Below are 11,549 nucleotides of genomic sequence, written 5' to 3'. Positions count from 1 at the left end.
GGGGGGGGTAGGAAGAGGGATAAACTGGGAGAGTGGGATTGACATATACATACTATTATATATAAAATAGATGACTAATAAGGACCTACTGTAACTCTACTCAATACTCTGCAATGACTTATAAGGGAAAAGAATCTAAAAAAGTGTATATATGTGTGTGTATAACTGACTCACTTTGCTGCATAGCAGAAACTAGCACATCATAAATCAACTATACTCAAATAAAAATTTTTAAAAAGTAATAGTCATAGGAACCTGATAAAATATGTAACTTCCAAAAACAGGCAACAGAAGACACCTTAAAACTACTGCATTAAACTTTAAGATCATATCTATTTTCCCGTGAAAATAGTTTAACCTAACAGTTTTTCTCCCCGATTTAAACTACAGGATATAGATACCTAAGGGTTGAATAAAATTTCACAGAAATCCTATACACAGGTAATGTCAATTCTTTGGGTGAAAGTATTCTTTCTTGGTATTCAGATTTTCCTTTTAAGGAAGTTTTTTTGAGCAATCAAACTCTGTTCTGTTGTAAAAAATGTTACAGCTTAAATTTTAATTGAGTGTGTAAAGACTGCTTCATAGATTCCTACCTTACTTGAAGGCTTATTCAAGAGCACTGCTATCCAAATCATGTTTGCTCATGAAATGCCAAGTTACTTTAATACAATTCAAAGTTAAACCTACCTTAGAAAGAAAATATACCATTATAAAAATCTTGGAGTCATTATTATGAATCAATATTAGATAATTTATTATATGCTTCTGGCATATTTTTTCAACAAAAAGCACAAAATTTCTGTTTAATCTCGACATTAATACAAATTCAGTAAAATTCTACTTGAATTCTAATTCTTCTGAAGACTATCCTATTGAAATTTTTTTAAGTATCAACTCTACCAGATGACTAATGCTGTCAGTTCTAAACGTGACCATTTTTTAAATAATTTTTTAAAGTATTTATTTATTATTTATTTATTAGTTATTTCGCTGCTCCATGGAGCATGCGGGATCTTAGTTCCCCAATGAGGGATCAAACCCACGCCCCCTGCAGTGGAAGCACAGAGTCTTACCCGCTGGACTGCTAGGGGAGTCCCATTGTTTATAATTTTAAAAACTGAAAACTTGCATCCAACAGAAATAGACCAGTAAGTAAATTATTACACAAACATAAATGAGGATATCACATAGCTATTAAAAATAATAATGTTGTAGAAAAATACTGATATAAAAATGTTCAAGATTCATTGTTAAGTGAATAGAATAGTTTGCACAATAGTGGACGCATTATGAGACCATTTTGTAAACATCACGTCTATAAGTGTACACGTGATGTCTATAAGTATATGTACACTTATAGACATGTGATGTGGCTAAGCAAAACACAGGGAGAAGATATTTCAGAAGGTTAACAATGGCGTCTCATGGTTGTGAGAATTCCAGTGGTATTTTCAAAATTTAATTCATGTTCTGCATGTTTCCCAAGTTTTCTACATTAGGGATACACTATTTTTATAACTGAGGGGAAAGATTAAGAAAGAAATAAGTTATTTATGTTACAGCCATATTTTAATGCAAATGATAAATTCTTAGCAAGTTGTTGGTTTAACCCTCATTGTGGCAACACCCATTTGTGTTTTATTTTTTAAACACAAAATTTTGAACATGAATCAATCTGTATTTTCATTTTCTACTATTTTGGATGGGAATTAAAAATGTACATATCTGATTAAATGTGCCCTCTTTGAAAGAGATGGGAATTTTTGTCTTATTCTTGGATCTTATTAATATAAAAATGAGAAAATATTTCTGAAAAATAAAAGGTAAATCACATTCTAAACAGTATCCTATGAAAGTCAAAAATAATACATAAAAATTTATTTTTTACAAGTGATTTTTCTGTAGACTTCTAAGACTTAAAATAATAAGTAGACTTACATCTTTATGAAATACACACCTAAAATAACTAATAACTCAAAGTTGACACTATACTTATGAGGAGTTTAGGTAATTTAACATTTGCATAATCAAATACATGGAGAAAAACAGCAATCTCTTACCCACCTAATTCACAGGAGTTATACCTAACAGAGCTATAAAAATAAGTAACAAATGGTTGTAAAGCAACCTATAAATATAAATGCCATTATAAAAATCACAGTCAATTAGCAAGAATTAAATTGCTCTGACACTTAAAATGTATTCTGTAATTCATACAATCCATCTAGAATTTTAGACTCAGAAAAGGAGAAAATACAATGTCCACTGGTACAGTGCTTACAAGAAACCACACTTTAAAATTATTTTTTTACTTTATGCATCTGAGAAGAACTGGAAAGAGACACAAACAATAAAAGGTAGTTTTGCTGTGGAACTCTGAGTTTTCACCATATTGTTGTTTGCTTTCAGAGTTTAAAATACGTACAGCAAATAAATATTTTATTTGTCATAGCACCAGAAGTAAAAATGTGGGGGAGGGGGGACATTAAATATGTGCTTTGAGGGAAAAAACAACTTACTTTTTTTTTTTTTTTTTTTTGCGGTACGCGGGCCTCTCACTGCTGTGGCCTCTCCCGTTGCGGAGAACAGGCTCCGGACTCGCAGGCTCAGCGGCCATGGCTCACGGGCCCAGCCGCTCCGCGCCATGTGGGATCTTCCCAGACCGGGGCACGAACCCGCGTCCCCTGCATCGGCAGGCGGACTCTCAACCACTGCGCCACCAGGGAAGCCCCAACAATTTACTTTTAATATTAACACTGCCTGACATATTAGATGGTAGACAATAGTTAACTGGCAGAATTAAATCTCCTATTCTAAAATCCTGAAATCTAAGAGAGGCTGTATTATAATGATCAAATAAAACATCAAATGGTTCTTTCCAGTGGGAGAGAGTAAAAAGCAAGCAAACAAAAATAAACTATCAATTAGTGTTCATAAGTGCCTGCTATGAGGATGCAATTTAACTCCTTACTTCCTTACCCCTTAAGAGCTAAGATTTGAGCTTTATAAGTTTGTTCTATCCTTCTTAACTATTTAAAACGTTGAGATATCTACTCTCCCTCCAAACTCCATGCCCACAAAAATAAAAAGCTAGAAATAGTCTTACCCTTACAAACCTCATGTATGTTTTTCTTCTGGAATCTATCATTTCCCATCTTGTGTTATAATCATTACATACATGCTCTTTTAACCATACTAGATTTCAAACCCTCTGAGGGCAGGGTCAATTATACTTTATCTTTCCATGTATGTCACATAGCTTAGTAAAGTGTCTTGACTAATACTCAACTTTCTATCACCTAAAAAGAATTAAGTCTTGGTAACTATTCGCAGCTTGGTTTAAAAAAACAAAAACAATACAAAAAAACCCACCACCTCTGGAACTATTAGAAGGGCAATGTTCTCTCTGAGTGGAAGTATGCATGCAACTTGTCTGCTGTCAGTAAAGCACAAACCGGACCAAAATGCCTCTTCTCCCCTTTCCGCTTCAAAGGCTGGATTCCATCCAAGGCTGGATTCCATCCAAGTCAATCAATGTCTCTTAGTTAAGGACAAAGCCTGCCTAGGTTCACTTCAGAGGACCAGGAGAGGCTGATGTAATCTAAGGGGCTTTCTAGTGGTCTGCAAGTACAGGAGAATAAAATCAAAGTTTAACCTGTGAGCTACTGACCAGGTCAAAACCCAAAGAAAACGTTGGAATGTGGACCCTAAAGAGTCCTATAAAAGCCATGGAATCCATGTCTTACAGGTGAATTCAATCTACATCACATAAAGCTCACACCAGTTAAGACCTCACTACAAACTCTGTAAATGTACCCCAAACCAACCAGCCCCTCACAAGTGAAAAGATGAGAATGTCCTACGGTGTATACTACACGTTAAACTTTCTCACATACTCCAGGTCATTTCCCTGTCCTGTGGGTTAGTAACAGCCCACAGTAGAGGCAAACTGGCAAAGTAGACAATCAATCAATATAATTCTATTTTCAAGATTGAAAAGTCTATGTTTGTAAATGCACAGAAAAAAAAAACTGGAAAGTTATATAACAGTGTTAGCAGCAGTTACCTCTAGGGAGAGATGTGACAAAGTGGAAGTGTACAAGGGTGTTTTCTCTTATTATATATACGTTGTATTGTTTTAATTCTTCATGAACATTGATTTACTTCTATAATGTTAAAAACAAAATTTTAAGTAAAATTTTGAAATACGATTCTGTTTTTTCAAAAAGACTGAATAGACCCACATGGAATTCAAACGAAAAATAAATGCCATTTGCAGAAGTTTGGCTACTGGAGACCTACAGATCAAACAGACATGACACAATTATCCTATCCTACAAAATACAAAGGAATGCTGGTAACATAACAAAAATGCCCATAGCAACTGTCACTCAACATTCACTACTTTTGATTATACAACATTAGCCACCAGAGGAATTTTGAGTACCCACCCCCCAAAATTACATACTGCTTATAACAATCCATAAGTTGTAAGAAGTTTTTAGTGTTTTGCACCAACAGATCATTGACTTATCGGTTTAATTTTCCATAAGTAGTACTATATACATGTATACAAATATAAATTTACATGTCACTGAGGTTCATGTCTGATTGCCTTGAGAAAACCATTTCCCAATCTGAAAAGCAAACTACCTGGACAATCAATTCTTTTATCATTTTAATGGACTATTCATATTCTCCAACTATTTGTCATGACAACTTTGGAGTTAAAATAAGTAAAAGTAAAATTTTATACAACTAAGATTCCTGGGGAAGAAAGGAAGGGAGCACAAACTATGCTCTGAAAACAGCATAATCCAGCCATAATGCCAAATGTAAATAACGTCATATATTTTAGCAAAGCAAAATAAGACTAAACATCTTTAAGAGTTAAACTGGTGACCCCAGCCTCTTTCAATTTTAGTTCATTTTCCTAAAAAAAATTAAAAGAAATCATATTGAAGATAGCCAAAATTACCATAAATTAGGAAGGAAAGACAAGCAACAGAAAAAAACACACAGCAAATTATTTTGGAGAGGAGAACTTTGTTTAACCTTAAACCTATAATATAGTCACAAATATTTTAAAATATAAGGACATACAGTGTGCATGTCACTTCCCACTATCCCCTCATCATGCTACTTCTCCCTCTGCCCCATCACTGTCAGTTTTCCACTATCCCTCCAGATTTCTTTGTACGTAGAAAAACAAACACAAATCTGTATTCTTATTCCACGGGTGCCCCCTTAATACACAAAGTAGCACATTATTCACACTGTCCTACATCTTGCTTTTTTTTCGCTTTATAACATATTTTGGAGATCTTTCCATGTCATTACACAGAAAGCTTCCTCATTCTTCACAGCTGAGCATGACTAGTTCTACCACAACTTCCATCTATCTTCTTCAGGCTAACCTTTAATGACATTCTGTTCAGTCAACTACTTAACACCTGAGTTAGTTTCTTCCCCCCCCCCACCAAAGATTATAAAACAGAGAAAGCACCTCATTACCTAAATTTTATCCTTTTTAGAACGTTTATTTTTCAACCGGGTAGAGGGAAGACGTCGCATGATTTTCTCCTCTTATCACTTAAAATGAAGCTACAAATTAGAATGCAGACTTAAGTGAAATTACCTTTTTTTGATTCGGGGGATCAGCATAATAGCCAAATCAACAATTACTGTAAAAGTTTCTTTACTTCTTGGGCTTTTCCTTCACTGTAAAAGAAGACATTGGTTTTTTTCTTTTTTTTAAGGTTAGAAAGGCTTAAGGTCGTAGAGCGTGGCATTCTGATAGCAAGAAACCGCCACCTGATTCGATCTTTCATTTGCCAGGTCAGAGGACGAGGCTTTTACCTTTCAGGATTCTGCTATTACTAACAGGACGATTTCTACACCGGCGAAAACGCACTTAGGAATATAAGCTCTGCGGCGCTACGCGTTGGAAACTACACTCCTGGGGCCAGAGCTCCAGGACTAGCTATAAAGACTCCGGCTTCGCCGGCGGAAAGGCAGCTAGAAGAGCCAGCTGCCGCGGTGACACGGAGCAGGCGGGAGCGGATGGACGGAAGGAAGGAGAAGCGGCGCCGCGCGGGGCACCCTCGAACCCGCGCAGTCGCCTGAGTCGGACGCGCGGAGCCGCGCGCTCCCCGGGGACCGAGGCCCGGAACCGCGACCACTAACGGAACCAGCCCACGGGCGGCGGTGGCCGCCACACGGACTGCGGACCGCGGCGCGAGGGCCGAGGGCCGGGAGGGCGGGGGTTCCCCGGAGGAGCTGGCCGTCCTGGCGCCCCATTGGGCTCCGCTCCAAACGTGCCCGAGTTGTGACAGGAATAAAGTGGGTCACAAGGCCTAACGGGTCCCCAGCGAAAGCCCTCTCCGCACCCGGTCTCCGGCTTTCCCGGCCGCTCTGCCGCTCGAATCGGCCCCAGCCCAAGAGCGCGCTCCAGCCACCCGGCCCCGCCGTGCACCCCAATCCCGCCCCTGCCCCGCAGGTAACCCCAGCTTTTCCGGAGAGCCCCTCAACCGGGGCGGGCCTCCGCCCCAACTCCCGAGAAAAGACACACTAGGGCGACGGGCAAAACTTGGGCTTCAGCACCCGCCCGCCCCTCCCCTGGCCGCCGCCCCCCGGCCCCGTACACACCGCCCCCCGCTCCCTCCCCTTCCCCGCGCCCTCACCGTGTGGCTTGCGGCGGCTCCGGCTTCTTCCCTCCCCCACCCTGGAGCCTAGCTGCGGTGACTCGGAACAGCTAACCCGGCTGCGCCCGGAAGACGCCGTGGCTCCCAGCTCAGGCAGTACCTGGGGCTGAGCGGCGCCCCCCACCCACCCCCAAACAATTCCCCGCGACTGCCTCCCGCTCCTCCTCCCCCTCCCTTTCCTTCCCCTCCTCCACCAGCACCGGTAGCACGCATGCGCCGCCCAGGCAAGCCTACCGGCGGACGTCACGCCCCAGGCCCACCCGGTGGGGCGCCACTCACCGGGAGCGCGCACGCGTCGGCAGCCAGATTTCCTTCGCCCTCTGGGTCTCGGGTGTTTCCTTTTTCAAGCCGGTCGCCGCAAGCTGAGGCTGTGATTGCACTCCTTCTCGGCGCATGCGTCATCAGTGACCCCCGCGGGCTCCGACGGCTGGTGTTCTGCGTTCGCCCCTCCCCTCACTCTCCCTTTCCCCGGCGCGTCTCGGTGCGCATGCGACTTGCCTCGTTAGTCAGCCCTGAGCTGCGCAGGGGTTCCCGGGTGCCGGAGGAGACTCCCGCTCCCTTGGGCCGCGCGTTTGCGCGATCCGCGGCAGCCGCCGGCCGTGCAGGAAAACCGAGATCTCCCTGGCGCTCCTTCCCTGCACCCGTTACTGGAAAGCAGGGGAGGCGGGGCCTGGTCGGCTGAGGGTGCGGCCGAACCCGGGAGTGTTAACTTTGGGTCAGGGCGGCTTTGGTGTTCACCCTGGATTCGAGGAGCGAGGAGGAGAGAAAGGAGAGTTTCTTGTATGAGGGATCCAGAGGCTAAAAAGCAGACCCTCTCTCTCTTGAAAAGCAACTCATTTTGCGAATGCCAGGAAAAAATTTTCGGGTGTTGGCGGGTGAAAGACTTTTTCCCCCTTCCAATGGTATCACTTGCGTTTTGTCTCCTTGGACTGGAAGAGGGGATTTGTGAAGGTGACTGGATCTCCAGACTCTTCCCTTCCCCTCTCCTGCAGGTGCACTGCTTTAGTCGCTTCTTATTGGAGGGTGGGCCTAGGGAGACCGGACGTGAATCCTTGGCTGGAGGAGGGAAGCCAAAGAAGGTATGGATGTGCTCCTTTGGAGTTTTTTACCTGATCCTAAAGGCCAGGTGACAGTATAAAGGAAGATGGGAGATGAAGCAGTGGGGATAAACCAGGACCCTAATTTGCACTGCTTCCCATGTTAGAAAAACGTGTGAATATCTCCCCCTTATCTTAGGGGGAAATTACTTCCCTCGATGGTTAAGACACACTTGGTCCACAAGGGAAAGCACATTTCAGTAGTTGAAAATTATTGGAAGAGATCTTTTACTTTCCTAATTCCTAATAGTTTTCATATTTTAATGAATGTCCTTGGGGTTTGAAATAGAAGTCATTTTCTTGTTTCAAAAAATAAACAACTGTTGTGACTATAAAATCCTCCCTTCAAAGTAACATTCATCTCAGTAAACATTTCAAATTCTTGCAGTGTACTCAAGAGAAAAGGAACATCAGAATCGAGGAACTTATTCAGATCCCTGATCATTCACCTGAGGATTTTTCTGTCAACAGTGGGAAAGCATGATGGAGTCATCATATGACAGGATTTTAGTAGACATTTTTTTTCCTGCTTAGCAGTCTTTCCCTATTCTGATCATTTCCTTTGGAGAACTATCCTTTCTTCACTCTCAGACCATATGGCTGAGGCAGGACTCCAGAGGAAAACATATTTGAGTTAATCTTCTGCCTTAGGTTAGACTTACGAAGAAGGGTGATCTCTCTTTTCCAATGGATTTAAGTCTGGAAAAATGGAAGCCTGAAGCCATCTTCCCACTCACAGATTCTGAGAAAAAAGGCAACATGGAAGAAAGCAGATTCAGAAATGGAGATTTGGCCTGGAGACATGTGTGATGCCCTGAATCCATTGTGGACTAGATAATTCTGGAAATTTCAGCTAAGTTACTCAATAAATTCTTTCATGTATCTATTGCTTAAACCAATGAGAAGTTTTCTGTCACTTGCGATCATGAGTCCTAACATACTGGTAGCAAGAGATGAGGCAAGATTAATAATACTGATAAGGAAGGTTTCAACTAGACAAGAGGGTTTGAATGCTTTTCCTAGGATGTGGATGTTTATTCTAGAGAAAGTGATATCATATTCTGCATCATCTAGAACCACATATCTTCAAAAATACCTTTGCGGGCTTCCCTGGTGGCGCAGTGGTTGAGAGTCTGCCTGCCGATGCAGGGGACACGGGTTCGTGCCCGGGTCCAGGAGGATCCCACATGCCGCAAAGTGGCTGGGCCCGTGAGCCATGGCCACTGGGCCTGCACGTCCGGAGCCTGTGCTCCACAGTGGAAGAGGCCACAACAGTGAGAGGCCCATGTACCGCAAAAAAAAAAAAAAAAAAAAAAAAAACCTTTGCCCTTTTTAATGGTTCCATTGTCCTCTTATTCACTAGGAATGTATCATGTTCATCTTTGACTCCTTCCTCTCTTTATGTATTTAATCATTTACCAAGAACTGTTGATAATCCCGTTTTTCTGCTCAGTCCTCTGCCACCACTCAGACATTTCCCGTGGCTCAGTTCACAACTTATCTTTCTGCCCATATTCTCTCCAAGACGAATACTGTATCAGATATTTTTAATCACATTTCCAACTGCCAGACTCCACTTTTCCCTAAAAGAAAAATCCTGCCTCATAGTTTCAGAGACCCTAAATTGTCCCCCAGCCTAAATCCTCTCCTTAAACACAATTTATGTAATTCAAATATTGTTCATTTCTTCTTGTCCACCTTGCTATAATTTAAACTGAGCATTTCCAACTCCCTTCCCAACTGATCTCCACAGTTGATGTCTTGATGGAGGCAATATTGCTTAGTGGCTAAGAGTACAAAATTGGGAATTAAAGGCCAGGATTTATTCTAGCCCCACTACTTAATATCTGCATGACTCTGAGTAAGTTATTTCTCTGTTCTTTACTTTCCTCATCTGTAAATAAAGGATAATAATCCTGTCTCATAGGATAATTGAGAGAAGATATAGAATATAGATAGAGAGTGTGTGTGTGTGTTTGTGTGTGTGTGTGTGTATTGTACTACCTGGTACATAAGAAATCCCATAGTGGCTATTATTAATGATGTTCCTTTTTGTGTAGGTCTTACATCTCTTGCTCAATTTCTTCCCCTAGTTCCCTGTGTCCTTATGTCCTTTCTGTTCTTTCATAATACCTCTCTCATCCATCCTCTCCTTGACATTCCTAGTTTTGCCACTATAGTTTAAGGTGGATTGGAACATGGGAAGTTTGATATGCATAATAGGGAATATACTGTTAGGGTTTTTTTTTTTTTTTTTTTTTAAGAATCCTTCATGGTTTAATCAATTACTCTTATTCTTTCTAGATCCTTTAAAATAGTGGGAAGTCAATAATATGAGGTGGTATTACAGACTGTAATCAAAAGTCTAGGCTTAAATCCTGACTAATACTTACTAAGAGACACTGAGCAAGTTAAGTAATTTCTCTGAGCATCAGGGTATTTATCTGTAAAGTGAGAAGAAAAGCATCTCAGAACTGTGATGATCAAGTGTAAATTACAAACTACTGCAGAAAGGTTAGGTGATAAGGATGGGTGGTTTTAGATTTTTATGATTTGTTGTTGAAACCCTAGGAATGATTGAAACAACTCATAGGTTTGCAACTCCAGCCTACACCTCTCCTTTGGGTTCCAAACACATATCCAATTGTCTATCTGATGTCTCCTCTTGACTATCTCAAATATCTTAGATGCTCCCTTCAATCTGTTCTCCACAGGGCAGCAAGAATATTCTTTTAAAAATATAAATAAAATCACATGTTCCTACTTAAAACCCTTATTGTTTCCCATTATATCCAAATTCCTAATTGTGGCCATAATAACCTCTTTGATCTAGCCCCTGCTACCTCTCCAACCTCATGTCCTACCATTTTCTTCTTTTCCTGTAACACTTCCAGTTCCTTGCTAATCTCTCTGTATTCTCAGACTTTGGTACACGCTGTGCTCTTGCCTGGACCACCCTCCTACCTTTTCTCCTGGCTGGTTCCTCCTCAATCTTCATGTCTCAAAGATCTAACTACCCTATTTAAGAGGTCTCCCTCCTACCTCTCACCTGCCCCCCACACACAGTACCCACAGTTATTCTCTATTACTGCGCTTTTTTTGATATTTGTTTTCTTATCTATTAACTAGCTTCCCCTTGACACCACTACATGGTAAATTCCAGGAGGCAAGAACCATGTGTTTTTTTCACCACTGTACATGCAGCATCCATTTCAATGCTTGAGTTAAATGAATGATTGAATGAATGAATGAATGAATGAGATGCAAGTTAAAACATGCTAGAAGGTTTTTAGGATCATTCTTATGTTCCAAATTATGATTGTAGGCAGATTATAGTCTTGTCAGGAGGTAAACTTAGCAATGTGTATTAAAGTACGAAGGAGAGGTAAACTGAAAACGGTTAGTGAAACACTAGTACTGTGTTAGTAATTGAGTATTTGAAGACCCACAAGAATATATAACACTATAATAGACACAGCTAACACCTGTATGAGAGGCTGCTGAATGAGGTCCAAAATAGGCAACAAAGAACATGAAGTACTCACCCTCTAAATAGCTGCTTACATTTGGACCCAGATACTTTCTCCTTCAGCCAAGACTACAAGCTGGACAAAACTGGACCTAACACTCCCACTTTCAGGCCTATAAGCAGAACACATGAGAAGAAGAGGATGAGAGAATCATTGGAGCCATGTCTTACGAGGTTCCTGGAGAGCACTGTGGCTTTTCATTTCTCATTTATTCC

The 11,549-nt window shown here is 41.3% G+C and overlaps 1 protein-coding gene across 25 annotated transcripts in view; it reads right to left on the bottom strand.

The window, feature by feature from the left end:
- CLOCK (clock circadian regulator) overlaps positions 1-7,173 on the bottom strand; it is a 135,332-nt gene extending 128,159 nt beyond the window's left edge. For 14 of the 25 annotated variants that reach the window (XR_003432108.1, XR_003432109.1, XM_027102900.1 and 11 more), the window contains exons 1-2: positions 6,687-6,838; positions 5,642-5,724 (exon numbers count right to left, since the gene is read on the bottom strand). The gene's annotated coding sequence lies outside the window, so the exon portion shown is untranslated. Of the gene's footprint in view, positions 1-5,641; positions 6,575-6,686; positions 6,840-6,986 lie in introns of those variants that run through there. The other 11 variants (XR_003432110.1, XM_027102913.1, XM_027102917.1 and 8 more) reach the window with 5 other exon arrangements.
- Positions 7,174-11,549: the final 4,376 nt, after the last annotated feature.

The sequence above is a fragment of the Aethalodelphis obliquidens genome, unplaced genomic scaffold, assembly GCF_003676395.1.
Source record: "Aethalodelphis obliquidens isolate GAN/ISIS:26980383/991018 unplaced genomic scaffold, ASM367639v1 scaffold6, whole genome shotgun sequence".
In the NCBI taxonomy this organism is placed as follows: Eukaryota; Metazoa; Chordata; class Mammalia; order Artiodactyla; family Delphinidae; genus Aethalodelphis; species Aethalodelphis obliquidens.
The sequence above is the reverse complement of the archived record's forward strand: the minus strand, read 5'-3'. Positions and strand labels throughout refer to the sequence as shown.